At 41.5% G+C, this 24,821-nt stretch overlaps 5 non-coding genes and 47 pseudogenes across 5 annotated transcripts; 43 read left to right on the top strand and 9 right to left on the bottom strand.

The window, feature by feature from the left end:
• Positions 1 to 99: 99 nt before the first annotated feature.
• Positions 100 to 202, top strand: LOC149590627 (5S ribosomal RNA; annotated as a pseudogene).
• Positions 203 to 549: 347 nt separating this feature from the next.
• Positions 550 to 668, top strand: LOC149590626 (5S ribosomal RNA; annotated as a pseudogene).
• Positions 669 to 804: 136 nt separating this feature from the next.
• Positions 805 to 907, top strand: LOC149590625 (5S ribosomal RNA; annotated as a pseudogene).
• Positions 908 to 1,029: 122 nt separating this feature from the next.
• On the top strand, positions 1,030 to 1,148 carry LOC149590624 (5S ribosomal RNA). Its single transcript, XR_016379592.1, has one exon. It is a non-coding gene; the product is annotated as a 5S ribosomal RNA (ribosomal RNA).
• A 138-nt stretch (positions 1,149 to 1,286) lies between these two features.
• Positions 1,287 to 1,405, top strand: LOC149590623 (5S ribosomal RNA; annotated as a pseudogene).
• A 137-nt stretch (positions 1,406 to 1,542) lies between these two features.
• LOC149590622 (5S ribosomal RNA) lies at positions 1,543 to 1,661 on the top strand (annotated as a pseudogene).
• A 136-nt stretch (positions 1,662 to 1,797) lies between these two features.
• LOC149590621 (5S ribosomal RNA) lies at positions 1,798 to 1,916 on the top strand (annotated as a pseudogene).
• Positions 1,917 to 2,052: 136 nt separating this feature from the next.
• LOC149590620 (5S ribosomal RNA) lies at positions 2,053 to 2,155 on the top strand (annotated as a pseudogene).
• Positions 2,156 to 2,276: 121 nt separating this feature from the next.
• LOC149590619 (5S ribosomal RNA) lies at positions 2,277 to 2,394 on the top strand (annotated as a pseudogene).
• A 138-nt stretch (positions 2,395 to 2,532) lies between these two features.
• LOC149590618 (5S ribosomal RNA) lies at positions 2,533 to 2,635 on the top strand (annotated as a pseudogene).
• A 121-nt stretch (positions 2,636 to 2,756) lies between these two features.
• On the top strand, positions 2,757 to 2,875 carry LOC149590617 (5S ribosomal RNA; annotated as a pseudogene).
• A 136-nt stretch (positions 2,876 to 3,011) lies between these two features.
• Positions 3,012 to 3,114, top strand: LOC149590616 (5S ribosomal RNA; annotated as a pseudogene).
• A 122-nt stretch (positions 3,115 to 3,236) lies between these two features.
• LOC149590615 (5S ribosomal RNA) lies at positions 3,237 to 3,355 on the top strand (annotated as a pseudogene).
• Positions 3,356 to 3,492: 137 nt separating this feature from the next.
• LOC149590614 (5S ribosomal RNA) lies at positions 3,493 to 3,611 on the top strand (annotated as a pseudogene).
• A 136-nt stretch (positions 3,612 to 3,747) lies between these two features.
• LOC149590613 (5S ribosomal RNA) lies at positions 3,748 to 3,866 on the top strand (annotated as a pseudogene).
• A 135-nt stretch (positions 3,867 to 4,001) lies between these two features.
• On the top strand, positions 4,002 to 4,104 carry LOC149590612 (5S ribosomal RNA; annotated as a pseudogene).
• A 602-nt stretch (positions 4,105 to 4,706) lies between these two features.
• LOC149590611 (5S ribosomal RNA) lies at positions 4,707 to 4,825 on the top strand (annotated as a pseudogene).
• A 136-nt stretch (positions 4,826 to 4,961) lies between these two features.
• Positions 4,962 to 5,064, top strand: LOC149590610 (5S ribosomal RNA; annotated as a pseudogene).
• Positions 5,065 to 5,185: 121 nt separating this feature from the next.
• LOC149590609 (5S ribosomal RNA) lies at positions 5,186 to 5,304 on the top strand (annotated as a pseudogene).
• Positions 5,305 to 5,440: 136 nt separating this feature from the next.
• LOC149590608 (5S ribosomal RNA) lies at positions 5,441 to 5,559 on the top strand (annotated as a pseudogene).
• Positions 5,560 to 5,695: 136 nt separating this feature from the next.
• On the top strand, positions 5,696 to 5,814 carry LOC149590607 (5S ribosomal RNA; annotated as a pseudogene).
• Positions 5,815 to 5,950: 136 nt separating this feature from the next.
• LOC149590606 (5S ribosomal RNA) lies at positions 5,951 to 6,069 on the top strand (annotated as a pseudogene).
• A 136-nt stretch (positions 6,070 to 6,205) lies between these two features.
• On the top strand, positions 6,206 to 6,324 carry LOC149590605 (5S ribosomal RNA; annotated as a pseudogene).
• A 134-nt stretch (positions 6,325 to 6,458) lies between these two features.
• Positions 6,459 to 6,577, top strand: LOC149590604 (5S ribosomal RNA; annotated as a pseudogene).
• A 136-nt stretch (positions 6,578 to 6,713) lies between these two features.
• On the top strand, positions 6,714 to 6,816 carry LOC149590603 (5S ribosomal RNA; annotated as a pseudogene).
• A 122-nt stretch (positions 6,817 to 6,938) lies between these two features.
• On the top strand, positions 6,939 to 7,057 carry LOC149590602 (5S ribosomal RNA; annotated as a pseudogene).
• Positions 7,058 to 7,194: 137 nt separating this feature from the next.
• Positions 7,195 to 7,312, top strand: LOC149590601 (5S ribosomal RNA; annotated as a pseudogene).
• A 362-nt stretch (positions 7,313 to 7,674) lies between these two features.
• Positions 7,675 to 7,793, top strand: LOC149590600 (5S ribosomal RNA; annotated as a pseudogene).
• Positions 7,794 to 7,928: 135 nt separating this feature from the next.
• Positions 7,929 to 8,031, top strand: LOC149590599 (5S ribosomal RNA; annotated as a pseudogene).
• Positions 8,032 to 8,153: 122 nt separating this feature from the next.
• LOC149590598 (5S ribosomal RNA) lies at positions 8,154 to 8,272 on the top strand (annotated as a pseudogene).
• Positions 8,273 to 8,410: 138 nt separating this feature from the next.
• LOC149590597 (5S ribosomal RNA) lies at positions 8,411 to 8,529 on the top strand (annotated as a pseudogene).
• A 135-nt stretch (positions 8,530 to 8,664) lies between these two features.
• On the top strand, positions 8,665 to 8,767 carry LOC149590596 (5S ribosomal RNA; annotated as a pseudogene).
• Positions 8,768 to 8,904: 137 nt separating this feature from the next.
• On the top strand, positions 8,905 to 9,023 carry LOC149590595 (5S ribosomal RNA; annotated as a pseudogene).
• Positions 9,024 to 9,159: 136 nt separating this feature from the next.
• On the top strand, positions 9,160 to 9,278 carry LOC149590594 (5S ribosomal RNA; annotated as a pseudogene).
• A 135-nt stretch (positions 9,279 to 9,413) lies between these two features.
• On the top strand, positions 9,414 to 9,516 carry LOC149590593 (5S ribosomal RNA; annotated as a pseudogene).
• Positions 9,517 to 9,638: 122 nt separating this feature from the next.
• LOC149590592 (5S ribosomal RNA) lies at positions 9,639 to 9,757 on the top strand (annotated as a pseudogene).
• Positions 9,758 to 9,894: 137 nt separating this feature from the next.
• On the top strand, positions 9,895 to 10,013 carry LOC149590591 (5S ribosomal RNA; annotated as a pseudogene).
• A 136-nt stretch (positions 10,014 to 10,149) lies between these two features.
• On the top strand, positions 10,150 to 10,252 carry LOC149590590 (5S ribosomal RNA; annotated as a pseudogene).
• A 122-nt stretch (positions 10,253 to 10,374) lies between these two features.
• Positions 10,375 to 10,493, top strand: LOC149590589 (5S ribosomal RNA; annotated as a pseudogene).
• A 136-nt stretch (positions 10,494 to 10,629) lies between these two features.
• LOC149590588 (5S ribosomal RNA) lies at positions 10,630 to 10,732 on the top strand (annotated as a pseudogene).
• Positions 10,733 to 10,854: 122 nt separating this feature from the next.
• Positions 10,855 to 10,973, top strand: LOC149590587 (5S ribosomal RNA; annotated as a pseudogene).
• Positions 10,974 to 11,146: 173 nt separating this feature from the next.
• LOC149590586 (5S ribosomal RNA) lies at positions 11,147 to 11,265 on the bottom strand (annotated as a pseudogene).
• A 136-nt stretch (positions 11,266 to 11,401) lies between these two features.
• Positions 11,402 to 11,520, bottom strand: LOC149590585 (5S ribosomal RNA; annotated as a pseudogene).
• Positions 11,521 to 11,642: 122 nt separating this feature from the next.
• Positions 11,643 to 11,745, bottom strand: LOC149590584 (5S ribosomal RNA; annotated as a pseudogene).
• Positions 11,746 to 11,880: 135 nt separating this feature from the next.
• LOC149590583 (5S ribosomal RNA) lies at positions 11,881 to 11,999 on the bottom strand (annotated as a pseudogene).
• Positions 12,000 to 12,136: 137 nt separating this feature from the next.
• Positions 12,137 to 12,255, bottom strand: LOC149590582 (5S ribosomal RNA; annotated as a pseudogene).
• Positions 12,256 to 12,392: 137 nt separating this feature from the next.
• On the bottom strand, positions 12,393 to 12,510 carry LOC149590581 (5S ribosomal RNA; annotated as a pseudogene).
• Positions 12,511 to 12,633: 123 nt separating this feature from the next.
• Positions 12,634 to 12,752, bottom strand: LOC149590580 (5S ribosomal RNA; annotated as a pseudogene).
• Positions 12,753 to 16,613: 3,861 nt separating this feature from the next.
• Positions 16,614 to 16,686, top strand: TRNAN-GUU (transfer RNA asparagine (anticodon GUU)). Its single transcript has one exon. It is a non-coding gene; the product is annotated as a tRNA-Asn (tRNA).
• Positions 16,687 to 18,242: 1,556 nt separating this feature from the next.
• On the top strand, positions 18,243 to 18,315 carry TRNAN-GUU (transfer RNA asparagine (anticodon GUU)). Its single transcript has one exon. It is a non-coding gene; the product is annotated as a tRNA-Asn (tRNA).
• Positions 18,316 to 24,218: 5,903 nt separating this feature from the next.
• Positions 24,219 to 24,291, bottom strand: TRNAS-GCU (transfer RNA serine (anticodon GCU)). The gene has a single exon. It is a non-coding gene; the product is annotated as a tRNA-Ser (tRNA).
• Positions 24,292 to 24,512: 221 nt separating this feature from the next.
• Positions 24,513 to 24,585, bottom strand: TRNAI-GAU (transfer RNA isoleucine (anticodon GAU)). The gene has a single exon. It is a non-coding gene; the product is annotated as a tRNA-Ile (tRNA).
• Positions 24,586 to 24,821: the final 236 nt, after the last annotated feature.

Genomic DNA, 24,821 nt, shown 5'->3' with positions numbered 1-24,821 from the left:
TGAAAAAAGCAAACATATTTTCTTTTTGTTATTGTTTTAAAAAGGTGAAGGTTAATTTGTCTCACTTACTTTAAATTCGAATTATTAACTAGCACTCTCGGCAACGGCCATATCACGCTGAAAACACCGGTTCTCGTCCGATCACCGTGGTTAAGCAGCGTCGAGCGCAGTCAGTACTTGGGAACACTTCGTGCCGTTGGCTTTTTCCTTTTTGTTTCCTCTTTTAAATTCCACCAGATATGAAAAAAGCAAACATATCTTCTTTATGTTATTGTTTTATAAAGATGAAGGTTAATTAAATTCAAATTATTAACTAGTACTGTCGGCAACGGCCATATCACGCTGGAAACACCGGTTCTCGTCCGATCACCGAAGTTAAGCATCGTCGAGCTCAGTCAATACTTGGGAACACTTCGTGCCGTTGGCTTTTTCCTTTTTGTTTCCTCTTTTAAATTCCACCAGATATGAAAAAAGCAAACATATCTTCTTTTTGATATTGTTTTATAGGGATGAAGGTTAATTAAATTCAAATTATTAACAAGCACTCTCGGCAACGGCTATATCACGCTGAATACACCGGTTCTCGTCCGATCACCGAAGTTAAGCAGCGTTGAGCGCAGTCAGTACTTGGGAGGGAGACCACTTATAAACACTGCTTCCCGTTAGCTTTTTCACTTTTTTTTGTCTTTTAAATTCCAATAGATATGAAAAAAGCAAACATATTTTCTTTTTGTTATTGTTTTAAAAAGGTGAAGGTTAATTTGTCTCACTTACTTTAAATTCGAATTATTAACTAGCACTCTCGGCAACGGCCATATCACGCTGAAAACACCGGTTCTCGTCCGATCACCGTAGTTAAGCAGCGTCGAGCGCAGTCAGTACTTGGGAACACTTCGTGCCGTTGGCTTTTTCCTTTTTGTTTCCTCTTTTAAATTCCACCAGATATGAAAAAAGCAAACATATCTTCTTTTTGATATTGTTTTATAGGGATGAAGGTTAATTAAATTCAAATTATTAACAAGCACTCTCGGCAACGGCTATATCACGCTGAATACACCGGTTCTCGTCCGATCACCGAAGTTAAGCAGCGTTGAGCGCAGTCAGTACTTGGGAGGGAGACCACTTAGGAACACTGCGTGCCGTTGGCTTTTTCACTTTTTTTTCCCTCTTTTAAATTCCAATAAATATGAAAAAAGCATACATATTTTCTTTTTGTTATTGTTTTAAAAAGATGAAGGTTAATTTGTCTCACTTAATTTAAATTCGAATTATTAACTAGCACTCTCGTCAACGGCCATATCACGCTGAAAACATCGGTTCTCGTCCGATCACCGAAGTTAAGCAGCGTCGAGCGCAGTCAGTGCTTGGGAGGGAGAGCACTTAGGAACACTGCTTGCCGTTAGCTTTTTCACTTTTTTTTTGTCTTTTAAATTCCAATAGATTTGAAAAAAGCAAACATATTTTCTTTTTGTTATTGTTTTAAAAAGATGAATGTTAATTTGTCTCACTCAATTTAAATTCGAATTATTAACTTGCACTCTCGTCAACGGCCATATCACGCTGAAAACACCGGTTCTCGTCCGATCACCGAAGTTAAGCAGCGTCGAGCGCAGTCAGTCCTTGGGAGGGAGACCACTTAGGAACAGTGCGTGCCGTTGGCTTTTTCACTTTTTTTCCTCTGTTAAATTCCAATAGATATGAAAAAAGCAAACATATTTTCTTTTGGTTTTTGTTTTAAAAAGATGAAGATTAATTTGTCTCACTTTCTTTAAATTCGAATTATTAACTCGCTCTCTCGTCAACGGCTATATCACGCTGAATACACCGGTTCTCGTCCGATCACCGAAGTTAAGCAGCGTTGAGCGCAGTCAGTACTTGGGAGGGAGACCATTTATAAACACTGCTTCCCGTTAGCTTTTTCACTTTTTTTTGTCTTTTAAATTCCAATAGATATGAAAAAAGCAAACATATTTTCTTTTTGTTATTGTTTTAAAAAGGTGAAGGTTAATTTGTCTCACTTACTTTAAATTCGAATTATTAACTAGCACTCTCGGCAACGGCCATATCACGCTGGAAACACCGGTTCTCGTCCGATCACCGAAGTTAAGCAGCCTCGAGCTCAGTCAGTACTTGGGAACACTTCGTGCCGTTGGTTTTTCCTTTTTGTTTCCTCTTTTAAATTCCACCAGATATGAAAAAAGCAAACATATCTTCTTTTTGTTATTGTTTTATAATGGTGAAGGTTAATTAAATCCAAATTATTAACAAGCACTCTCGGCCACGGCCATATCACGCTGAATACACCGGTTCTCGTCCGATCACCGAAGTTAAGCGGCGTCGAGCGCAGTCAGTACTTGGGAGGAGACCACTTAGGAACAATGCGTGCCGTTGGCTTTTTCACTTTTTTTTTCCTCTTTTAAATTCCAATAGATATGAAAAAAGCAAACATGTTTTCTTTTGGTTTTTTTTTTAAAAATATGAAGGTTAATTTGTCTCACTTTCTTTAAATTCGAATTATTAACTAGCACTCTCGGCAACGGCCATATCACGCTGGAAACACCGGTTCTCGTCCGATCACCGAAGTTAAGCAGCGTCGAGCTCAGTCAGTACTTGGGAACACTTCGTGCCGTTGGCTTTTTCCTTTTTGTTTCCTCTTCAAATTCCACCAGATATGAAAAAAGCAAACATATCTTCTTTTTGATATTGTTTTATAGGGATGAAGGTTAATTAAATTCAAATTATTAACAAGCACTCTCGGCAACGGCTATATCACGCTGAATACACCGGTTCTCGTCCGATCACCGAAGTTAAGCAGCGTTGAGCGCAGTCAGTACTTGGGAGGGAGACCATTTATAAACACTGCTTCCCGTTAGCTTTTTCACTTTTTTTTGTCTTTTAAATTCCAATAGATATGAAAAAAGCAAACATATTTTCTTTTTGTTATTGTTTTAAAAAGGTGAAGGTTAATTTGTCTCACTTACTTTAAATTCGAATTATTAACTAGCACTCTCGGCAACGGCCATATCACGCTGAAAACACCGGTTCTCGTCCGATCACCGTAGTTAAGCAGCGTCGAGCGCAGTCAGTACTTGGGAACACTTCGTGCCGTTGGCTTTTTCCTTTTTGTTTCCTCTTTTAAATTCCACCAGATATGAAAAAAGCAAACATATCTTCTTTTTGTTATTGTTTTATAAAGATGAAGGTTAATAAAATTCAAATTATTAACTAGTACTGTCGGCAACGGCCATATCACAATGAATACACCTGTTCTCGTTCGATCACCGAAGTTAAGCAGCGTCGAGCGCAGTCAGTACTTGGGAGGGAGACCACTTAGGAACAATGCGTGCCGTTGGCTTTTTCACTTTTTTTCCCTCTTTTAAATTCCAATAGATATGAAAAAAGCATACATATTTTCTTTTTGTTATTGTTTTAAAAAGATGAAGGTTAATTTGTCTCACTTAATTTAAATTCGAATTATTAACTAGCACTCTCGTCAACGGCCATATCACGCTGAAAACACCGGTTCTCTTCCGATCATCGAAGTTAAGCAGCGTCGAGCGCAGTCAGTGCTTGGGAGGGAGAGCACTTAGGAACAATGCTTGCCGTTAGCTTTTTCACTTTTTTTTGTCTTTTAAATTCCAATAGATATGAAAAAAGCAAACATATTTTCTTTTTGTTATTGTTTTAAAAAGATGAAGGTTAATTTGTCTCACTTAATTTAAAATCGAAATATTAACTTGCACTCTGGTCAACGGCCATATCACGCTGAAAACACCGGTTCTCGTCCGATCACCGAAGTTAAGCAGCGCCGAGCGCAGTCAGTCCTTGGGAGGGAGACCACTTAGGAACAGTGCGTGCCGTTGGCTTTTTCACTTTTTTCCTCTTTTAAATTCCAAAAGATATGAAAAAAGCAAACATATTTTCTTTTTGTTATTGTTTTAAAAAGATGAAGGTTAATTTGTCTCACTTTCTTTAAATTCGAATTATTAACTAGCACTCTCGGCAACGGCCATATCACGCTGGAGACACCGGTTCTCGTCCGATCACCGAAGTTAAGCAGCGTCGAGCTCAGTCAGTACTTGGGAACACTTCGTGCCGTTGGCTTTTTCCTTTTTGTTTCCTCTTTTAAATTCCACCAGATATGAAAAAAGCAAACATATCTTCATTTTGTTATTGTTTTATAAAAATGAAGGTTAATTAAATTCAAATTATTAACTAGTACTGTCGGCAACGGCCATATCACAATGAATACACCTGTTCTCGTCCGATCACCGAAGTTAAGCAGCGTCGAGCGCAGTCAGTCCTTTGGAAGGAAACCACTTAGGAACAGTGCTTGCCGTTGGCTTTTTCACTATTTTTCCTCTTTTAAATTCCAGTAGATATGAAAAAAGCAAACATGTTTTCTTTTTGTTATTGTTTTAAAAAGATGAAGGTTAATTTGTCTCACTTTCTTTAAATTCGAATTATTAACTAGCACTCTCGGCAACGGCCATATCACGCTGGAAACACCGGTTCTCGTCCGATCACCGAAAATAAGCAGCGTCGAGCTCAGTCAGTACTTGGGAACACTTCGTGCCGTTGGCTTTTTCCTTTTTGTTTCCTCTTTTAAATTCCACCTGATATGAAAAAAGCAAACATATCTTCTTTTTGTTATTGTTTTATAAAGATGAAGGTTAATTAAATTCGAATTATTAACTAGCACTCTCGTCAACGGCCATATCACGCTGAAAACACCGGTTCTCGTCCGATCACCGAAGTTAAGCAGCGTCGAGCGCAGTCAGTGCTTGGGAAGGAGAGCACTTACGAACACTGCTTGCCGTTAGCTTTTTCACTTTTTTTTGTATTTTAAATTCCAATAGATATGAAAAAAGCAAACATGTTTTCTTTTTGTTATTGTTTTAAAAAGATGAAGGTTAATTTGTCTCACTTTCTTTAAATTCGAATTATTAACTAGCACTCTCGGCAACGGCCATATCACGCTGGAAACACCGGTTCTCGTCCGATCACCGAAGTTAAGCAGCGTCGAGCTCAGTCAGTACTTGGGAACACTTCGTGCCGTTGGCTTTTCCTTTTTGTTTCCTCTTTTAAATTCCACCTGATATGAAAAAAGCAAACATATCTTCTTTTTGTTATTGTTTTATAAAGATGAAGGTTAATTAAATTCGAATTATTAACTAGCACTCTCGTCAACGGCCATATCACGCTGAAAACACCGGTTCTCGTCCGATCACCGAAGTTAAGCAGCGTCGAGCGCAGTCAGTGCTTGGGAAGGAGAGCACTTACGAACACTGCTTGCCGTTAGCTTTTTCACTTTTTTTTGTATTTTAAATTCCAATAGATATGAAAAAAGCAAACATATTTTCTTTTTGTTATTGTTTTAAAAAGATGAAGGTTAATTTGTTTCACTTATTTTAAATTCGAATTATTAACTAGCACTCTCGTCAACGGCCATATCACGCTGAAAACACCGGTTCTCGTCCGATCACCGAAGTTAAGCAGCGTCGAGCGCAGTCAGTGCTTGGGAGGGAGAGCACTTACGAAAACTGCTTGCCGTTAGCTTTTTCCCTTTTTTTTGTCTTTTAAATTTCAATAGATATGAAAAAAGCAAACATATTTTCTTTTTGTTATTGTTTTAAAAAGATGAAGGTTAATTTGTCTCACTTAATTTCAATTCGAATTATTAACTTGTACTCTCGTCAACGGCCATATCACGCTGAAAACACCGGTTGTCGTCCGATCACCGAAGTTAAGCAGCGTCGAGCGCAGTCAGTCGTTGGGAGGGAGACCACTTAGGAACAGTGCGTGCCGTTGGCTTTTTCACTTTTTTCCCTCTTTTAAATTCCAATAGATATGAAAAAAGCATACATATTTTCCTTTTGTTATTGTTTTAAAAAGATGAAGGTTAATTTGTCTCACTTAATTTAAATTCGAATTATTAACTAGCACTCTCGTCAACGGCCATACCACGCTGAAAACACCGGTTCTCGTCCGATCACCGAAGTTAAGCAGCGTCGAGCGCAGTCAGTCCTTGGGAGGGAGACCACTTAGGAACAGTGCGTGCCGTTGGGTTTTTCACTTTTTTTCCTCTTTTAAATTTCAATAGATATGAAAAAAGCAAACATATTTTCTTTTTGTTATTGTTTTAAAAAGATGAAGGTTAATTTGTCTCACTTAATTTCAATTCGAATTATTAACTTGTACTCTCGTCAACGGCCATATCACGCTGAAAACACCGGTTGTCGTCCGATCACCGAAGTTAAGCAGCGTTGAGCGCAGTCAGTACTTGGGAGGGAGACCACTTATAAACACTGCTTCCCGTTAGCTTTTTCACTTTTTTGTCTTTTAAATTCCAATAGATATGAAAAAAGCAAACATATTTTCTTTTTGTTATTGTTTTAAAAAGATAAAGGTTAATTTGTCTCACTTAATTTAAATTCGAATTATTAACTAGCACTCTCGTCAACGGCCATATCACGCTGAAAACACCGGTTCTCGTCCGATCACCGAAGTTAAGCAGCGTTGAGCGCTGTCAGTACTTGGGAGGGAGAGCACTTAGGAACACTGCTCTCCGTTAGCATTTTCACTTTTTTTTGTATTTTAAATTCCAATAGATATGAAAAAAGCAAACATATTTTCTTTTTGTTATTGTTTTAAAAAGATGAAGGTTAATTTGTCTCACTTAATTTAAATTCGAATTATTATCTAGCACTCTCGGCAACGGCGATATCACGGTGAAAACACCGGTTCTCGTCCGATCACCGAAGTTAAGCAGCGTCGAGCTCAGTCAGTACTTGGGAACACTTCGTGCCGTTGGCTTTTTCCTTATTGTTTCCTCTTTTAAATTCCACCAGATATGAAAAAAGCAAACATATCTTCTTTTTGTTATTGTTTTTTAAAGATGAAGGTTAATTAAATTCAAATTATTAACAAGCACTCTCGGCAACGGCTATATCACGCTGAAAACACCGGTTCTCGTCCGATCACCGAAGTTAAGCAGCGTTGAGAGCAGTCAGTACTTGGGAGGGAGACCACTTAGGAACACTGCGTGCCGTTGGCTTTTTCACTTTTTTTTCCTCTGTTAAATTCCAATAGATATGAAAAAAGCAAACATATTTTCTTTTTGTTATTGTTTTAAAAAGATGAAGGTTAATTTGTCTCACTTAATTTAAATTCGAATTATTATCTAGCACTCTCGGCAACGGCGATATCACGGTGAAAACACCGGTTCTCGTCCGATCACCGAAGTTAAGCGGCGTCGAGCGCAGTCAGTACTTGTGAGGAGACCAATTAGGAACAATGCGTGCCGTTGGCTTTTTCACTTTTTTTGCTCTTTTAAATTTTAATAGATATGAAAAAAGCAAACATGTTATCTTTTTGTTATTGTTTTAAAAAGATGAAGGTTAATTTGTCTCACTTAATTTAAATTCGAATTATTATCTAGCACTCTCGGCAACGGCCATATTACGTTGAAAACACCGGTTCTCGTCCGATCACCGAAGTTTAAGCAGCGTCGAGCGCCGTCTGTACTTGGGAACACTTCGTGCCATTGGCTTTTTCCTTTTTGTTTCCTCTTTTAAATTCCACCAGATATGAAAAAAGCAAACATATCTTCTTTTTGTTATTGTTTTATAAAGATGAAGGTTAATAAAATTCAAATTATTAACTAGTACTGTCGGCAACGGCTATATCACGCTGAATACACCGGTTCTCGTCCGATCACCGAAGTTAAGCAGCGTTGAGCGCAGTCAGTACTTGGGAGGGAGACCACTTATAAACACTGCTTCCCGTTAGCTTTTTCACTTTTTTTGTCTTTTAAATTCCAATAGATATGAAAAAAGCAAACATATTTTCTTTTTGTTATTGTTTTAAAAAGGTGAAGGTTAATTTGTCTCACTTACTTTAAATTCGAATTATTAACTAGCACTCTCGGCAACGGCCATATCACGCTGAAAACACCGGTTCTCGTCCGATCACCGTAGTTAAGCAGCGTCGAGCGCAGTCAGTACTTGGGAACACTTCGTGCCGTTGGCTTTTTCCTTTTTGTTTCCTCTTTTAAATTCCACCAGATATGAAAAAAGCAAACATATCTTCTTTTTGTTATTGTTTTATAAAGATGAAGGTTAATTAAATTCAAATTATTAACTAGTACTGTCGGCAACGGTCATATCACAATGAATACACCTGTTCTCGTCCGATCACCGAAGTTAAGCAGCGTCGAGCGCCGTCAGTACTTGGGAGGGAGACCACTTAGGAACACTGCGTGCCGTTGGCTTTTTCACTTTTTTTTCCCTCTTTTAAATTCCAATAGATTTGAAAAAAGCAAACATATTTTCTTTTTGTTATTGTTTTAAAAAGATGAAGGTTAATTTGTCTCACTCAATTTAAATTCGAATTATTAACTTGCACTCTCGTCAACGGCCATATCACGCGGAAAACACCGGTTCTCGTCCGATCACCGAAGTTAAGCAGCGTCGAGCGCAGTCAGTCCTTGGGAGGGAGACCACTTAGGAACAGTGCGTGCCGTTGGCTTTTTCACTTTTTTTCCTCTGTTAAATTCCAATAGATATGAAAAAAGCAAACATATTTTTTTTTGTTATTGTTTTAAAAAGATGAAGGTTAATTTGTCTCACTTTCTTTAAATTCGAATTATTAACTAGCACTCTCGGCAACGGCCATATCACGCTGGAAACACCGGTTCTCGTCCGATCACCGAAGTTAAGCAGCGTCGAGCTCAGTCAGTACTTGGGAACACTTCGTGCCGTTGGCTTTTTCCTTTTTGTTTCCTCTTTTAAATTCCACCAGATATGAAAAAAGCAAACATATCTTCTTTTTGTTATTGTTTTAAAAAGATGAAGGTTAATTTGTCTCACTTTCTTTAAATTCGAATTATTAACTAGCACTCTCGGCAACGGCCATATCACGCTGAATACACCGGTTCTCGTCCGATCACCGAAGTTAAGCAGCGTTGAGCGCAGTCAGTACTTGGGAGGGAGACCACTTATAAACACTGCTTCCCGTTTGCTTTTTCACTTTTTTTTGTCTTTTAAATTCAAATAGATATGAAAAAAGCATACATATTTTCTTTTTGTTATTGTTTTAAAAAGATGAAGGTTAATTTGTCTCGATTACTTTAAATTCGAATTATTAACTAGCACTCTCGGCAACGGCCAAATCACGCTGAAAACACTGGTTCTCGTCCGATCACCGAAGTTAAGCAGCGTTAAGCGCAGTCAGTACTTGGGAGGGAGAGCACTTAGGAACACTGCTTGCCGTTAGCATTTTCACTTTTTTTGTATTTTAAATTCCAATAGATATGAAAAAAGCAAACATATTTTCTTTTTGATATTGTTTTAAAAAGGTGAAGGTTAATTTGTCTCACTTTCTTTAAATTCGAATTATTAACTAGCACTCTCGGCAACGGCCATATCACGCTGGAAACACCGGTTCTCGTCCGATCACCAAAGTTAAGCAGCGTCGAGCTCAGTCAGTACTTGGGAACACTTCGTGCCGTTGGCTTTTTCCTTTTTGTTTCCTCTTTTAAATTCCACCAGATATGAAAAAAGCAAACATATCTTCTTTTTGTTATTGTTTTATAAAGATGATGGTTAATTAAATTCAAATTATAAACTAGTACTGTCGGCAGCGGCCATATCACAATGAATACACCTGTTCTCGTCCGATCACCGAAGTTAAGCAGCGTCGAGCGCAGTCAGTACTTGGGAGGGAGACCACTTAGGAACACTGCGTGCCGTTGGCTTTTTCACTTTTTTTCCCTCTTTTAAATTCCAATAGATATGAAAAAAGCATACATATTTTCTTTTTGTTATTGTTTTAAAAAGATGAAGGTTAACTTGTCTCACTTAATTTAAATTCGAATTATTAACTAGCACTCTCGTCAACGGCCATATCACGCTGAAAACACCGGTGCTCGTCCGATCACCGAAGTTAAGCAGCGTCGAGCGCAGTCAGTCCTTGGGAGGGGGACCACTTAGGAACAGTGCGTGCCGTTGGCTTTTTCACTTTTTTTCCTCTTTTAAATTCCAATAGATAGAAAAAAAGCAAACATTTTTTCTTTTTGTTATTGTTTTAAAAAGATGAAGGTTAATTTGTCTCACTTTCTTTAAATTCGAATTATTAACTAGCACTCTCGGCAACGGCCATATCACGCTGGAGACACCGGTTCTCGTCCGATCACCGAAGTTAAGCAGCGTCGAGCTCAGTCAGTACTTGGGAACACTTCGTGCCGTTGGCTTTTTCCTTTTTGTTTCCTCTTTTAAATTCCACCAGATATGAAAAATGCAAACATATCTTCTTTTTGTTATTGTTTTATAAAGATGAAGGTTAATAAAATTCAAATTATTAGCAAGCACTCTCGGCAACGGCCATATCACGCTGAATACACCGGTTCTCGTCCGATCACCGAAGTTAAGCAGCGTTGAGCGCAGTCAGTACTTGGGAGGGAGACCACTTATAAACACTGCTTCCCGTTAGCTTTTTCACTTTTTATTGTATTTTAAATTCCAATAGATATGAAAAAAGCAAACATATTTTCTTTTTGATATTGTTTTAAAAAGGTGAAGGTTAATTTGTCTCACTTTCTTTAAATTCCAATTATTAACTAGCACTCTCGGCAACGGCCATATCACGCTGGAAACACCGGTTCTCGTCCGATCACCGAAGTTAAGCAGCGTCGAGCTCAGTCAGTACTTGGGAACACTTCGTGCCGTTGGCTTTTTCCTTTTTGTTTCCTCTTTAAAATTCCACCAGATATGAAAAAAGCAAACATATCTTCTTTTGGTTATTGTTTTATAAAAATGAAGGTTAATTAAATTCAAATTATTAACTAGTACTGTCGGCAACGGCCATATCACAATGAATACACCTGTTCTCGTCCGATCACCGAAGTTAAGCAGCGTCGAGCGCAGTCAGTCCTTGGGAGGGAAACAACTTAGGAACAGTGCGTGCCGTTGGCTTTTTCACTTTTTTCCTCTTTTAAATTCCAATAGATATGAAAAAAGCAAACATGTTTTCTTTTTGTTATTGTTTTAAAAAGATGAAGGTTAATCTTTTTAAAACAATACCAAAAAGAAAATATGTTTGCTTTTTTCATATCTATTGGAATTTAAAATACAAAAAAAAGTGAAAATGCTAACGGCAAGCAGTGTTCCTAGGTGCTCTCCCTCCCAAGTACTGACTGCGCTCAACGCTGCTTAACTTCGGTGATCGGACGAGAACCGGTGTTTTCAACGTGATATGGCCGTTGCCGAGAGTGGTAGTTAATAATTCGAATTTAAAGTAAGTGAGACAAATTAACCTTCACCTTTTTAAAACAATAACAAAAAGAAAATATGTTTGCTTTTTTCATATCTATTGGAATTTAAAAGACAAAAAAAAGTGAAAAAGCTAACGGGAAGCAGTGTTTATAAGTGGTCTCCCTCCCAAGTACTGACTGCGCTCAACGCTGCTTAACTTCGGTGATCGGACTAGAACCGGTGTATTCAGCGTGATATGGCCGTTGCCGAGAGTGCTTGCTAATAATTTGAATTTTATTAACCTTCATCTTTATAAAACAATAACAAAAAGAAGATATGTTTGCTTTTTTCATATCTGGTGGAATTTAAAAGAGGAAACAAAAAGGAAAAAGCCAACGGCACGAAGTGTTCCCAAGTACTGACTGAGCTCGACGCTGCTTAACTTCGGTGATCGGACGAGAACCGGTGTTTCCAGCGTGATATGGCCGTTGCCGAGAGTGCTAGTTAATAATTCGAATTTAAAGAAAGTGAGACAAATTAACCTTCATCTTTTTAAAACAATAACAAAAAAAAATATGTTTGCTTTTTTCATATCTATTGGAATTTAACAGAGGAAAAAAAGTGAAAAAGCCAACGGCACGCACTGTTCCTAAGTGGTCTCCCTCCCAAGGACTGACTGCGCTCGACGCTGCTTAACTTCGGTGATCGGACGAGAACCGGTGTTTTCAGCGTGATATGGCCGTTGACGAGAGTGCAAGTTAATAATTCGAATTTAAATTGAGTGAGACAAATTAACCTTCATCTTTTTAAAACAATAACAAAAAGAAAATATGTTTGCTTTTTTCAAATCTATTGGAATTTAAAAGACAAAAAAAAAGTGAAAAAGCTAACGGCAAGCAGTGTTCCTAAGTGCTCTCCCTCCCAAGCACTGACTGCGCTCGACGCTGCTTAACTTCGGTGATCGGACGAGAACCGGTGTTTTCAGCGTGATATGGCCGTTGACGAGAGTGCTAGTTAATAATTCGAATTTAAATTAAGTGAGACAAATTAACCTTCATCTTTTTAAAACAATAACAAAAAGAAAATATGTTTGCTTTTTTCATATCTATTGGAATTTAAAAGACAAAAAAAAAGTGAAAAAGCTAACGGCAAGCAGTGTTCCTAAGTGGTCTCCCTCCCAAGTACTGAATGCGCTCGACGCTGCTTAACTGCGGTAATCGGACGAGAACCGGTGTATTCAGCGTGATATGGCCGTTGCTGAGAGTGCTAGTTAATAATTTCAATTTAATTAAACTTCTACTTTATAAAAAGATAACAAAAAGAAGATATGTATGCTTTTTTCATATCTGGTGGAATTTAAAAGAGGAAACAAAAAGGAAAAAGCCAACGGCACGCATTGTTCCTAAGTGGTCTCCCTCCCAAGTACTGACTGCGCTCGACGCTGCTTAACTTCAGTTATCGGACGAGAACCGGTGTAGGCAGCGTGATATGGCTGTTGCCGAGAGTGCTAGTTAATAATTTGAATCTAATTAACCTTCATCTTTATAAAACAATAACAAAAAGAAGATATGTTTGCTTTTTTCATATCTGGTGGAATTTAAAAGAGGAAACAAAATGTAACGTAAAAAGTCAGAGTTTTTCCACAATACCTGACGAACATTTAGTTTTAGGGCTTCCGTGGCGCAATGGTTAGCGCGTTCAGCTGTTAGCCGAAAGGTTGGTGGTTCGAGCCCACCCGGGAGAGGTGTTGTGGGGTCTCAAATGTAACGTAAAAAGTCAGAGTTTTTCCACAATACCTGACGAACATTTAATTTTTGGGCTTCCGTGGCGCATTTTTTAGCGCGTTCAGCTGTTAACCGAAAGTCTGGTGGTTCGAGCCCACCCGGGAGAGGTGTTGTGGGGTCTCTGATGTAGCGTGAAAAGTCATAATTTTTCCACAATACCTGACAACCATTTAATTTCAGAGCTTCCGTGGCTCAATGCTTAGAGCGTTCGGCTGTTATCTAATAGGTTGGTGGTTCGAGCCCACCCGGGAGCGGTGTTATGGGTTCTCAAATGTAACGTAAAAAGCCAAAGTTTTTCCAAAATACCTGACGACCATTTATTGTTTGGGCTTCCGTGGCGCAATGGTTAGCGCGTTCGGCTGTTAACCGAAAGGTTGGTGGTTCGAGCCCACCCTGGAGCGGTTATATGGGATCTCAAATGTAACGTAAAAAGTCAGAGTTTTTCCACAATAGCTAACGAACATTTAAATTTTGGGCTTCCGTCGCGCAATGGTTAGCGCGTTCAGCTGTTAACCGAAAGGTTGGTGGTTCGAGCCCACCCGGAAGCGGTGTTATGGGATCTCAAATGTAACGTAAAAAGTCAGACTTTTTCCACAATACCTGACAACCATTCAATTTCTGAGCTTCCGTGGCTCAATGGTTAACGCGTTCGGCTGTTAACCAATAGGTTGGTGGTTCGAGACCACCCGGGAGCGGTGTTATGGGATCTCAAATGTAACGTAAAAAGTCAGAGTTTTTCCACAATACCTGACGAACATTTAATTTTTGGGCTTCCGTGGCGCAATGGTTAGCGCGTTCAGCTGTTAACCGAAAGGCTGGTGGCTCGAGCCCACCCGGGAGAGGTGTTGTGGGGTCTCAGATGTAGCGTGAAAAGTCATAACTTTTCCACAATACCTGACAACCATTCAATTTCTGAGCTTCCGTGGCTCAATGGTTAGCGCGTTCGGCTGTTAACCAATAGGTTGGTGGTTCGAGCCCACCCGGGAGCGGTGTTGTGAAGTCTCAAATGTAACGTAAAAAGGCAAAGATTTTCCACAATACCTGACGAACATTTAATTTTTAGGCTTCCGTGGCGCAATGGTTAGCGCGTTCAGCTGTTAACCGAAAGGTTGGTGGTTCGAGCCCACCCGGGAGCGGTGTTATGGGATCTCAAATGTAACGTAAAAAGTCAGAGTTTTTCCACAATACCTGACAACCATTCAATTTCTGAGCTTCCGTGGCTCAATTGTTAGCGCGTTCGGCTGTTAACCAATAGGTTGGTGGTTCGAGCCCACCCGGGAGCGGTGTTGTGAAGTCTCAAATGTAACGTAAAAAGGCAAAGTTTTTCCACTATACCTGACGAACATTTATTTTTTGGGCTTCCGTGGCGCAATGGTTAGCGCGTTCAGCTGTTAACCGAAAGGTTGGTGGTTCGAGCCCACCCGGGAGAGGTGTTGTGGGGTCTCAAATGTAACGTAAAAAGTCAGAGTTTTTCCACAATACCTGACGAACATTTAATTTTTGGGCTTCCGTGGCGCATTTTTTAGCGCGTTCAGCTGTTAACCGAAAGTCTGGTGGTTCGAGCCCACCCGGGAGAGGTGTTGTGGGGTCTCTGATGTAGCGTGAAAAGTCATAATTTTTCCACAATACCTGACAACCATTTAATTTCAGAGCTTCCGTGGCTCAATGCTTAGAGCGTTCGGCTGTTATCTAATAGGTTGGTGGTTCGAGCCCACCCGGGAGCGGTGTTATGGGTTCTCAAATGTAACGTAAAAAGCCAAAGTTTTTCCAAAATACCTGACGACCATTTATTGTTTGGGCTTCCGTGGCGCAATGGTTAGCGCGTTCGGCTGTTAACCGAAAGGTTGGTGGTTCGAGCCCACCCGGGAGCGGTGTTATGGGATCTCAAATGTAACGTAAAAAGTCAGAGTTTTTCCACAATAGCTAACGAACATTTAAATTTTGGGCTTCCGTCGCGCAATGGTTAGCGCGTTCAGCTGTTAACCGAAAGGTTGGTGGTTCGAGCCCACCCGGGAGCGGTGTTGTGAAGTCTCAAATGTAACGTAAAAAGGCAAAGTTTTTCCACAATACCTGACGAACATTTAATTTTCAGGCTTCCGTGGCGCAATGGTTAGCGCGTTCAGCTGTTAACCGAAAGGTTGGTGGTTCGAGCCCACAAGGGAGCGGTGTTATGGGATGTCAAATGTAACGTAAAAAAACAGAGTTTTTCCACAATACCTGACGAACATTTAATTTTCAGGCTTCCGTGGCGCAATGGTTAGCGCGTTCACCTGTTAACCGAAAGGTTGGTGGTTCGAGCCCACACGGGAGCGGTGTTATGGGATCTCAAATGTAACGTAAAAAGTCAGAGTTTTTCCACAATACCTGACGAACATTTAATTTTCAGGCTTCCGTGGCGCAATGGTTAGCGCGTTCAGCTGTTAATCGAAAGGTTGGTAGTTTGAACCCACCCGGAAGCGGTGTTGTGGGGTCTCAAATGTAACGTAAAAAGTCAGAGTTTTTCCACAATACCTGACGAACATTTAATTTTTGGGCTTCCGTGGCGCATTTTTTGGCGCGTTCAGCTGTTAACCGAAAGTCTGGTGGTTCGAGCCCACCCGGGAGAGGTGTTGTGGGGTCTCTGATGTAGCGTGAAAAGTCATAATTTTTCCACAATACCTGACAACCATTTATTGTTTGGGCTTCCGTGGCGCAATGGTTAGCGCGTTCAGCTGTTAACCGAAAGGTTGGTGGTTCGAGCCCACCCGGGAGCGGTGTTATTTGATTTCAAATGTAACGTAAAAAGTAAGAGTTTTTCCACAATACCTGACGAACATTAAATTTTTTGGGCTTCCGTGGCGCAATGGTTAGCGCGCAGCGCGTTCAGCTGTTAACCGAAAGGTTGGTGGTTCGAGCCCACCCGCGAGAGGTGTTGTGGGGTCTCTGATGTAGCGTGAAAAGTCATAACTTTTCCACAATACCTGACAACCATTTAATTTCTGAGCTACCGTGGCTCAATGGTTAGCGCGTTCGGCTGTTAACCAATAGGTTGGTGGTTCGAGTCCACCCGCGAGAGGTGTTGTGGGGTCTCTGATGTAGCGTGAAAAGTCATAACTTTTCCACAATACCTGACAACCATTTAATTTCTGAGCTACCGTGGCTCAATGGTTAGCGCGTTCGGCTGTTAACCAATAGGTTGGTGGTTCTAGTCCATCCGGGAGCGGTGTTATGGGATCTCAAATGTAACGTAAAAAGTCAGAGTTTTTCCACAATACCTGACGAACATTAAATTTTTGGGCTTCCGTGGCGCAATGGTTAGCGCGCAGCGCGTTCAGCTGTTAACCGAAAGGTTGGTGGTTCGAGCCCACCCGCGAGAGGTGTTGTGGGGTCTCTGATGTAGCGTGAAAAGTCATAACTTTTCCACAATACCTGACAACCATTTAATTTCTGAGCTACCGTGGCTCAATGGTTAGCGCGTTCGGCTGTTAACCAATAGGTTGGTGGTTCGAGTCCACCCGGGAGCGGTGTTATGGGATCTCAAATGTAACGTAAAAAGTCAGAGTTTTTCCACAATACCTGACGAACATTAAATTTTTGGGCTTCCGTGGCGCAATGGTTAGCGCGTTCGGCTGTTAACCGAAAGGTTGGTGGTTCGAGTCCACCCGGGAGCGGTGTTGTGGGGTCTCAAATGTAACGTAAAAAGTCAGAGTTTTTCTACAATACCTGACGAACATTTAATTTTTAGGCTTCCATGGCGCAATGTTTAGCGCGTTCAGCTGTTAACCGAAAGGTTGGTGGTTCGAGCCCACCCGGAAGCGGTGTTGCGGGGTCTCAAATGTAACGTAAAAAGTCAGAGTTTTTCCACAATACCTGACGAACATTAAATTTTTGGGCTTCCGTGGCGCAATGGTTAGCGCGCAGCGCGTTCAGCTGTTAACCGAAAGGTTGGTGGTTCGAGCCCACCCGCGAGAGGTGTTGTGGGGTCTCTGATGTAGCGTGAAAAGTCATAACTTTTACACAATACCTGACAACCATTTAATTTCTGAGCATCCGTGGCTCAATGGTTAGCGCGTTCGGCTGTTAACCAATAGGTTGGTGGTTCGAGCCAACCCGGGAGCGGTGTTATGGGATCTCAAATGTAACGTAAAAAGTCAGAGTTTTTCCACAATACCTGACGAACATTAAATTGTTGGGCTTCCGTGGCGCAATGGTTAGCGCGTTCGGCTGTTAACCGAAAGGTTGGTGGTTCGAGCCCACCCGGGAGCGGTGTTGTGGGGTCTCAAATGTAACGTAAAAAGTCAGAGTTTTTCCACAATACCTGACGAACATTTAACTTTTAGGCTTCCGTGGCGCAATGGTTAGCGCGTTCAGCTGTTAACCGAAAGGTTGGTGGTTCGAGCCCACCCGGGAGCGGTGTTATGGGATCTCAAATGTAACGTAAAAAGTCAGTTTTTCCACAATACCTGACAACCATTCAATTTCTGAGCTTCCGTGGCTCAATGGTTAGCGCGTTCGGCTGTTAACCAATAGGTTGGTGGTTCGAGCCCACCCGGGAGCGGTGTTGTGAAGTCTCAAATGTAACGTAAAAAGGCAAAGTTTTTCCACAATACCTGACGAACATTTAATTTTCAGGCTTCCGTGGCGCAATGGTTAGCGCGTTCAGCTGTTAACCGAAAGGTTGGTGGTTCGAGCCCACACGGGAGCGGTGTTATGGGATGTCAAATGTAACGTAAAAAGTCAGAGTTTTTCCACAATACCTGACGAACATTTATTTTTTGGGCTTCCGTGGCGCAATGGATAGCGCGTTCGGCTGTTAACCGAAAGGTTGGTGGTTCGAGCCCACAAGGGAGCGGTGTTATGGGGTCTCAAATGTAACGTAAAAAGTCAGAGTTTTTCCACAATACCTGACGAACATTAAATTTTTGGGCTTCCGTGGCGCAATGGTTAGCGCGCAGCGCGTTCAGCTGTTAACCGAAAGGTTGGTGGTTCGAGCCCACCCGCGAGAGGTGTTGTGGGGTCTCTGATGTAGCGTGAAAAGTCATAACTTTTCCACAATACCTGACAACCATTTAATTTCTGAGCTACCGTGGCTCAATGGTTAGCGCGTTCGGCTGTTAAGCAATAGGTTGGTGGTTCGAGTCCACCCGGGAGCGGTGTTATGGGATCTCAAATGTAACGTAAAAAGTCAGAGTTTTTCCACAATACCTGACGAACATTAAATTTTTGGGCTTCCGTGGCGCAATGGTTAGCGCGTTCGGCTGTTAACCGAAAGGTTGGTGGTTCGAGTCCACCCGGGAGCGGTGTTGTGGGGTCTCAAATGTAACGTAAAAAGTCAGAGTTTTTCCACAATACCTGACGAACATTTAATTTTTAGGCTTCCATGGCGCAATGTTTAGCGCGTTCAGCTGTTAACCGAAAGGTTGGTGGTTCGAGCCCACCCGGAAGCGGTGTTGCGGGCGAGGGGGAAACCACTAAGAAAATTTTGTACACCTGATTTCAGATTTCAAATGACTTCAATTGAACTATCATAGACTTCATTTGACTTCAAAGACTTCACTAACTGTATTTGATTTCAGATGACTTCAATAAAATTTATAAAGACTTCAAGTCACTTCAATATAATTTATAAAGACTTCAAGTGACTTCAATACAATTTATAAAGACTTCAAGTGACTTCAATACAATTTATAAAGACTTCAAGTGACTTCAATATAATTTATAGACTTCAAGTGACTTCATTACATTTTATAGACTTCAAGTGACTTCAATAGAATTTGCAAAGACTTCTAGTGACTTCAACATAATTTAAAGACTTCAAGTGACTTCAATAGAATTTATAGACTAAAGCCGATTTCTATTTTTTTCTCAAGACTTCATTAAATTGTAATAATTAAAAATATCTATGTACTTCGCTATTAAGTACTAAGGTGCAGCGCAACCGAAAGCAATATATCTATGCAGAATTATTTGGCGCAGATACAAGACCGGATAGTATACTGATCCATTTGATCTTCGCTTATGTCTCAAGAATTCTGCGACGTTTCACGCGGTAAACTATGATCACGTGATCGGCATAGATATGTTAAAAGGGTAGATAGATACACAATTCAATGGGAGGTCGACGCGGAAGGGGCAACGAGCAGACAGCCGCTATTTTCTGGGGGTAGCCCATTTCCCGCGCGATTTACTTCTCACCACTTGAATTTGTCTCCGATAGATGGCGTTTTATACGGCTACCCCCAGAAAATAGCGGCTGTCTGCTCGTTGCCCCTTCCGCGTTTTTTTCGTTAAGCCTAAGCCAGAGAAGTGGATCTAGACCCTTTATAGTTTTACTATATCTATGGTGATCGGCCGCTATTTACAGAAAGAAGTTTTTGTCGTGGCATAGCTAACTCAATCACGCCAGTGAGCGCTTGGGCAGTAGTTTTTGCAAGGGGTCGGTCATTCATGAAATCCCGTACGCTACCCGCGAAATCCAACTTAAGAAATCTCACAAAAAATCCGAAATCAATAACGAAATAACAAAACAGTAAAGAAATCACAAAATCAGTAGAGAAATCACAAAATCAGTAAAGATACCACAAAATCAACAAAGAAACGACAAAATCAGTAACGAAATCGCGAAATCCATTAGAAAATTCACGAAATCCAAGCTCAAAAGAAATCACAAAATCCAACGAAATCAATTGAAATATCCCAAAATCTGCCAAAATCATGGAAAAAATCCGAGGAAATCACGGGAAAAATTGCAAAATCCGTTGCATTTTATCGAACTTTGAAATCAAACAAAATCCGACGAAATCAATTGAAATCCGACGAAATCAAACGAAATCCGAAGAAATCAAATTGGATTTCGAAATCCCGTACACTTTTTCCAAAACGTTTGACCCCTCAGGTTTTTGAAACTGATTATCGTCTGATTCATACTCGAATTCATAGTTCAGAGAACTAGAAGACACAATTTTTAAATTGTCTGCTTGTATGCTGTATTTTAAAGGTTCCCAATTTAGTTAAATAGTAGTTTAAATTAAGCCAATTAAACTTCGCCACAAACAAAAATATATAGTTTTTACGAATATTCTTTGAAAACGGAATGATTAGCAGCCGACAATAAGTCCAAAAAGGAAAAAATTCTGGGGAAGTGTGTCTGGCACAAGAGTCTGGTAGCATTGCACCTCCGAAAACGGCCGAAAATTGAGGGATCAAGACCAGGGCCCCCCCTGTTTGACTGGAAAATTTATAGGACATTGTCCACTGTAGTGTGGAGAAATAGTATCACATCTCCATAGTCAAACTATCAAAACTTCCAAAATTTTATTGGTCAAACTGTCCAGTGACCCCCTTAGTTTTTAACAAAATTATGGCACATTTTAAAATTCCAGTGTCCTATGCTTATTTCCGGCCCTGATCAAGAGTATTGAAAATAAAATTTGTAGAAAAGGAAATTTCCACTTATGAAAGACGGAATTTCAATAGACTTCAAGGGATTTTTCTAGCACTTCATTTGACTTCAAGAGATTTCCAACGGACTTCGTATGACTTCTAAGAGACTTCAAGAGATTTCCGAGAGACTTCAAGAGATTTCCAAGAGACTTCAAGAGATTTCCAAGAGACTTCAAGAGATTTCCAAGAGACTTCAAGAGATTTCCAAGAGACTTCAAGAGATTTCCAAGAGACTTCAAGAGATTTCCAAGAGACTTCAAGAGATTTCCAAGAGACTTCAAGAGATTTCAAAGGGAATTCGTATGACTTCAGAGAGACTTCAAGAGATTTCAAAGGGATTTCGTATGACTTCAAGAGACTTCCGAAACACTTCGAATGACTTCAAGCGATTTCCAAGGGACTTCGCATGACTTCAAGGGATTCTCTAGGGACTTCCTAAGACTTCCGAGATTTCAACTAAACTTTGCGATTTATAGAGACTTCAAAAACAATTTATGGACTTCAATTGTGATTTCAAAAATTTTGTACACCTGATTTCACAAGTGGTTTCCCCCTCGGTTGCGGGGTCTCAAATGTAACGTAAAAAGTCAGAGTTTTTCCACAATACCTGACGAACATTAAATTTTTGGGCTTCCGTGACGCAATGGTTAGCGCGCAGCGCGTTCAGCTGTTAACCGAAAGGTTGGTGGTTCGAGCCCACCCGCGAGAGGTGTTGTGGGGTCTCTGATGTAGCGTGACAAGTCATAACTTTTACACAATACCTGACAACCATTTAATTTCTGAGCATCCGTGGCTCAATGGTTAGCGCGCTCGGCTGTTAACCAATAGGTTGGTGGTTCGAGCCAACCCGGGAGCGGTGTTATGGGATCTCAAATGTAACGTAAAAAGTCAGAGTTTTTCCACAATACCTGACGAACATTAAATTGTTGGGCTTCCGTGGCGCAATGGTTAGCGCGTTCGGCTGTTAACCGAAAGGTTGGTGGTTCGAGCCCACCCGGGAGCGGTGTTGTGGGGTCTCAAATGTAACGTAAAAAGTCAGAGTTTTTCCACAATACCTGACGAACATTTAACTTTTAGGCTTCCGTGGCGCAATGGTTAGCGCGTTCAGCTGTTAACCGAAAGGTTGGTGGTTCGAGCCCACCCGGGAGCGGTGTTATGGGATCTCAAATGTAACGTAAAAAGTCAGTTTTTCCACAATACCTGACAACCATTCAATTTCTGAGCTTCCGTGGCTCAATGGTTAGCGCGTTCGGCTGTTAACCAATAGGTTGGTGGTTCGAGCCCACCCGGGAGCGGTGTTGTGAAGTCTCAAATGTAACGTAAAAAGGCAAAGTTTTTCCACAATACCTGACGAACATTTAATTTTCAGGCTTCCGTGGCGCAATGGTTAGCGCGTTCAGCTGTTAACCGAAAGGTTGGTGGTTCGAGCCCACACGGGAGCGGTGTTATGGGATGTCAAATGTAACGTAAAAAGTCAGAGTTTTTCCACAATACCTGACGAACATTTATTTTTTGGGCTTCCGTGGCGCAATGGATAGCGCGTTCGGCTGTTAACCGAAAGGTTGGTGGTTCGAGCCCACAAGGGAGCGGTGTTATGGGGTCTCAAATGTAACGTAAAAAGTCAGAGTTTTTCCACAATACCTGACGAACATTTAATTTTCAGGCTTCCGTGGCGCAATGGTTAGCGCGTTCAGCTGTTAACCGAAAGGCTCGAACCACCAACCTTTCGGTTAACAGCTGAACGCGCTAACCATTGCGCAACGGAAGCCCAAAAATTAAGTGTTCGTCAGGTATTGTGGAAAAACTCTGACTTTTTACGTTACATTTGAGATCCCATAACACCGCTCCCGGGTGGACTCGAACCACCAACCTATTGGTTAACAGCCGAACGCGCTAACCATTGAGCCACGGTAGCTCAGAAATTAAATATTTGTCAGGTATTGTGGAAAAGTTATGACTTTTCACGCTACATCAGAGACCCCACAACACCTCTCGCGGGTGGGCTCGAACCACCAACCTTTCGGTTAACAGCTGAACGCGCTGCGCGCTAACCATTGCGCCACGGAAGCCCAAAAATTTAATGTTCGTCAGGTATTGTGGAAAAACTCTTACTTTTTACGTTACATTTGAAATCAAATAACACCGCTCCCGGGTGGGCTCGAACCACCAACCTTTCGGTTAACAGCTGAACGCGCTAACCATTGCGCCACGGAAGCCCAAACAATAAATGGTTGTCAGGTATTGTGGAAAAATTATGACTTTTCACGCTACATCAGAGACCCCACAACACCTCTCCCGGGTGGGCTCGAACCACCAGACTTTCGGTTAACAGCTGAACGCGCTAAAAAATGCGCCACGGAAGCCCAAAAATTAAATGTTCGTCAGGTATTGTGGAAAAACTCTGACTTTTTACGTTACATTTGAGACCCCACAACACCGCTTCCGGGTGGGTTCGAACTACCAACCTTTCGATTAACAGCTGAACGCGCTAACCATTGCGCCACGGAAGCCTGAAAATTAAATGTTCGTCAGGTATTGTGGAAAAACTCTGACTTTTTACGTTACATTTGAGATCCCATAACACCGCTCCCGTGTGGGCTCGAACCACCAACCTTTCGGTTAACAGCCGAACGCGCTATCCATTGCGCCACGGAAGCCCAAAAAATAAATGTTCGTCAGGTATTGTGGAAAAACTTTGCCTTTTTACGTTACATTTGAGACCCCACAACACCGCTTCCGGGTGGGCTCGAACCACCAACCTTTCGGTTAACAGCTGAACGCGCTAACCATTGCGCCACGGAAGCCTGAAAATTAAATGTTCGTCAGGTATTGTGGAAAAACTCTGTTTTTTTACGTTACATTTGACATCCCATAACACCGCTCCCGTGTGGGCTCGAACCACCAACCTTTCGGTTAACAGCTGAACGCGCTAACCATTGCGCCACGGAAGCCTGAAAATTAAATGTTCGTCAGGTATTGTGGAAAAACTTTGCCTTTTAACGTTACATTTGACACTTCTTAACACCGCTCCCGGGTGGGCTCGAACCACCAACCTTTCGGTTAACAGCTGAACGCGCTAACCATTGCGCGACGGAAGCCCAAAATTTAAATGTTCGTTAGCTATTGTGGAAAAACTCTGACTTTTTACGTTACATTTGAGATCCCATAACACCGCTCCCGGGTGGGCTCGAACCACCAACCTTTCGGTTAACAGCCGAACGCGCTAACCATTGCGCCACGGAAGCCCAAACAATAAATGGTCGTCAGGTATTTTGGAAAAACTTTGGCTTTTTACGTTACATTTGAGAACCCATAACACCGCTCCCGGGTGGGCTCGAACCACCAACCTATTAGATAACAGCCGAACGCTCTAAGCATTGAGCCACGGAAGCTCTGAAATTAAATGGTTGTCAGGTATTGTGGAAAAATTATGACTTTTCACGCTACATCAGAGACCCCACAACACCTCTCCCGGGTGGGCTCGAACCACCAGACTTTCGGTTAACAGCTGAACGCGCTAAAAAATGCGCCACGGAAGCCCAAAAATTAAATGTTCGTCAGGTATTGTGGAAAAACTCTGACTTTTTACGTTACATTTGAGACCCCACAACACCTCTCCCGGGTGGGCTCGAACCACCAACCTATTGGTTAACAGCCGAACGCGCTAACAATTGAGCCACCGAAGCTCAGAAATTGAATGGTTGTCAGGTATTGTGGAAAAACTCTGACTTTTTACGTTACATTTGAGATCCCATAACACCGCTCCCGGGTGGGCTCGAACCACCAACCTTTCGGTTAGCAGCCGAACGCGCTAACCATTGAGCCACGGAAGCTCAGAAATTGAATGGTTGTCAGGTATTGTGGAAAAGTTATGACTTTTCACGCTACATCTGAGACCCCACAACACCTCTCCCGGGTGGGCTCGAGCCACCAGCCTTTCGGTTAACAGCTGAACGCGCTAACCATTGCGCCACGGAAGCCCAAAAATTAAATGTTCGTCAGGTATTGTGGAAAAACTCTGACTTTTTACGTTACATTTGAGATCCCATAACACCGCTCCCGGGTGGGCTCGAACCACCAACCTATTGGTTATCAGCCGAACGCGTTAACCATTGAGCCACGGAAGCTCAGAAATTGAATGGTTGTCAGGTATTGTGGAAAAAGTCTGACTTTTTACGTTACATTTGAGATCCCATAACACCGCTTCCGGGTGGGCTCGAACCACCAACCTTTCGGTTAACAGCTGAACGCGCTAACCATTGCGCGACGGAAGCCCAAAATTTAAATGTTCGTTAGCTATTGTGGAAAAACTCTGACTTTTTACGTTACATTTGAGATCCCATATAACCGCTCCCGGGTGGGC

This window comes from Phalangium opilio, unplaced genomic scaffold (assembly GCF_054372755.1).
Source record: "Phalangium opilio isolate 3A_F unplaced genomic scaffold, DU_Popi_V2 ptg000505l_1, whole genome shotgun sequence".
Classification (NCBI taxonomy): domain Eukaryota; kingdom Metazoa; phylum Arthropoda; class Arachnida; order Opiliones; family Phalangiidae; genus Phalangium; species Phalangium opilio.
This window is presented reverse-complemented; position numbering and strand designations above follow the sequence as displayed.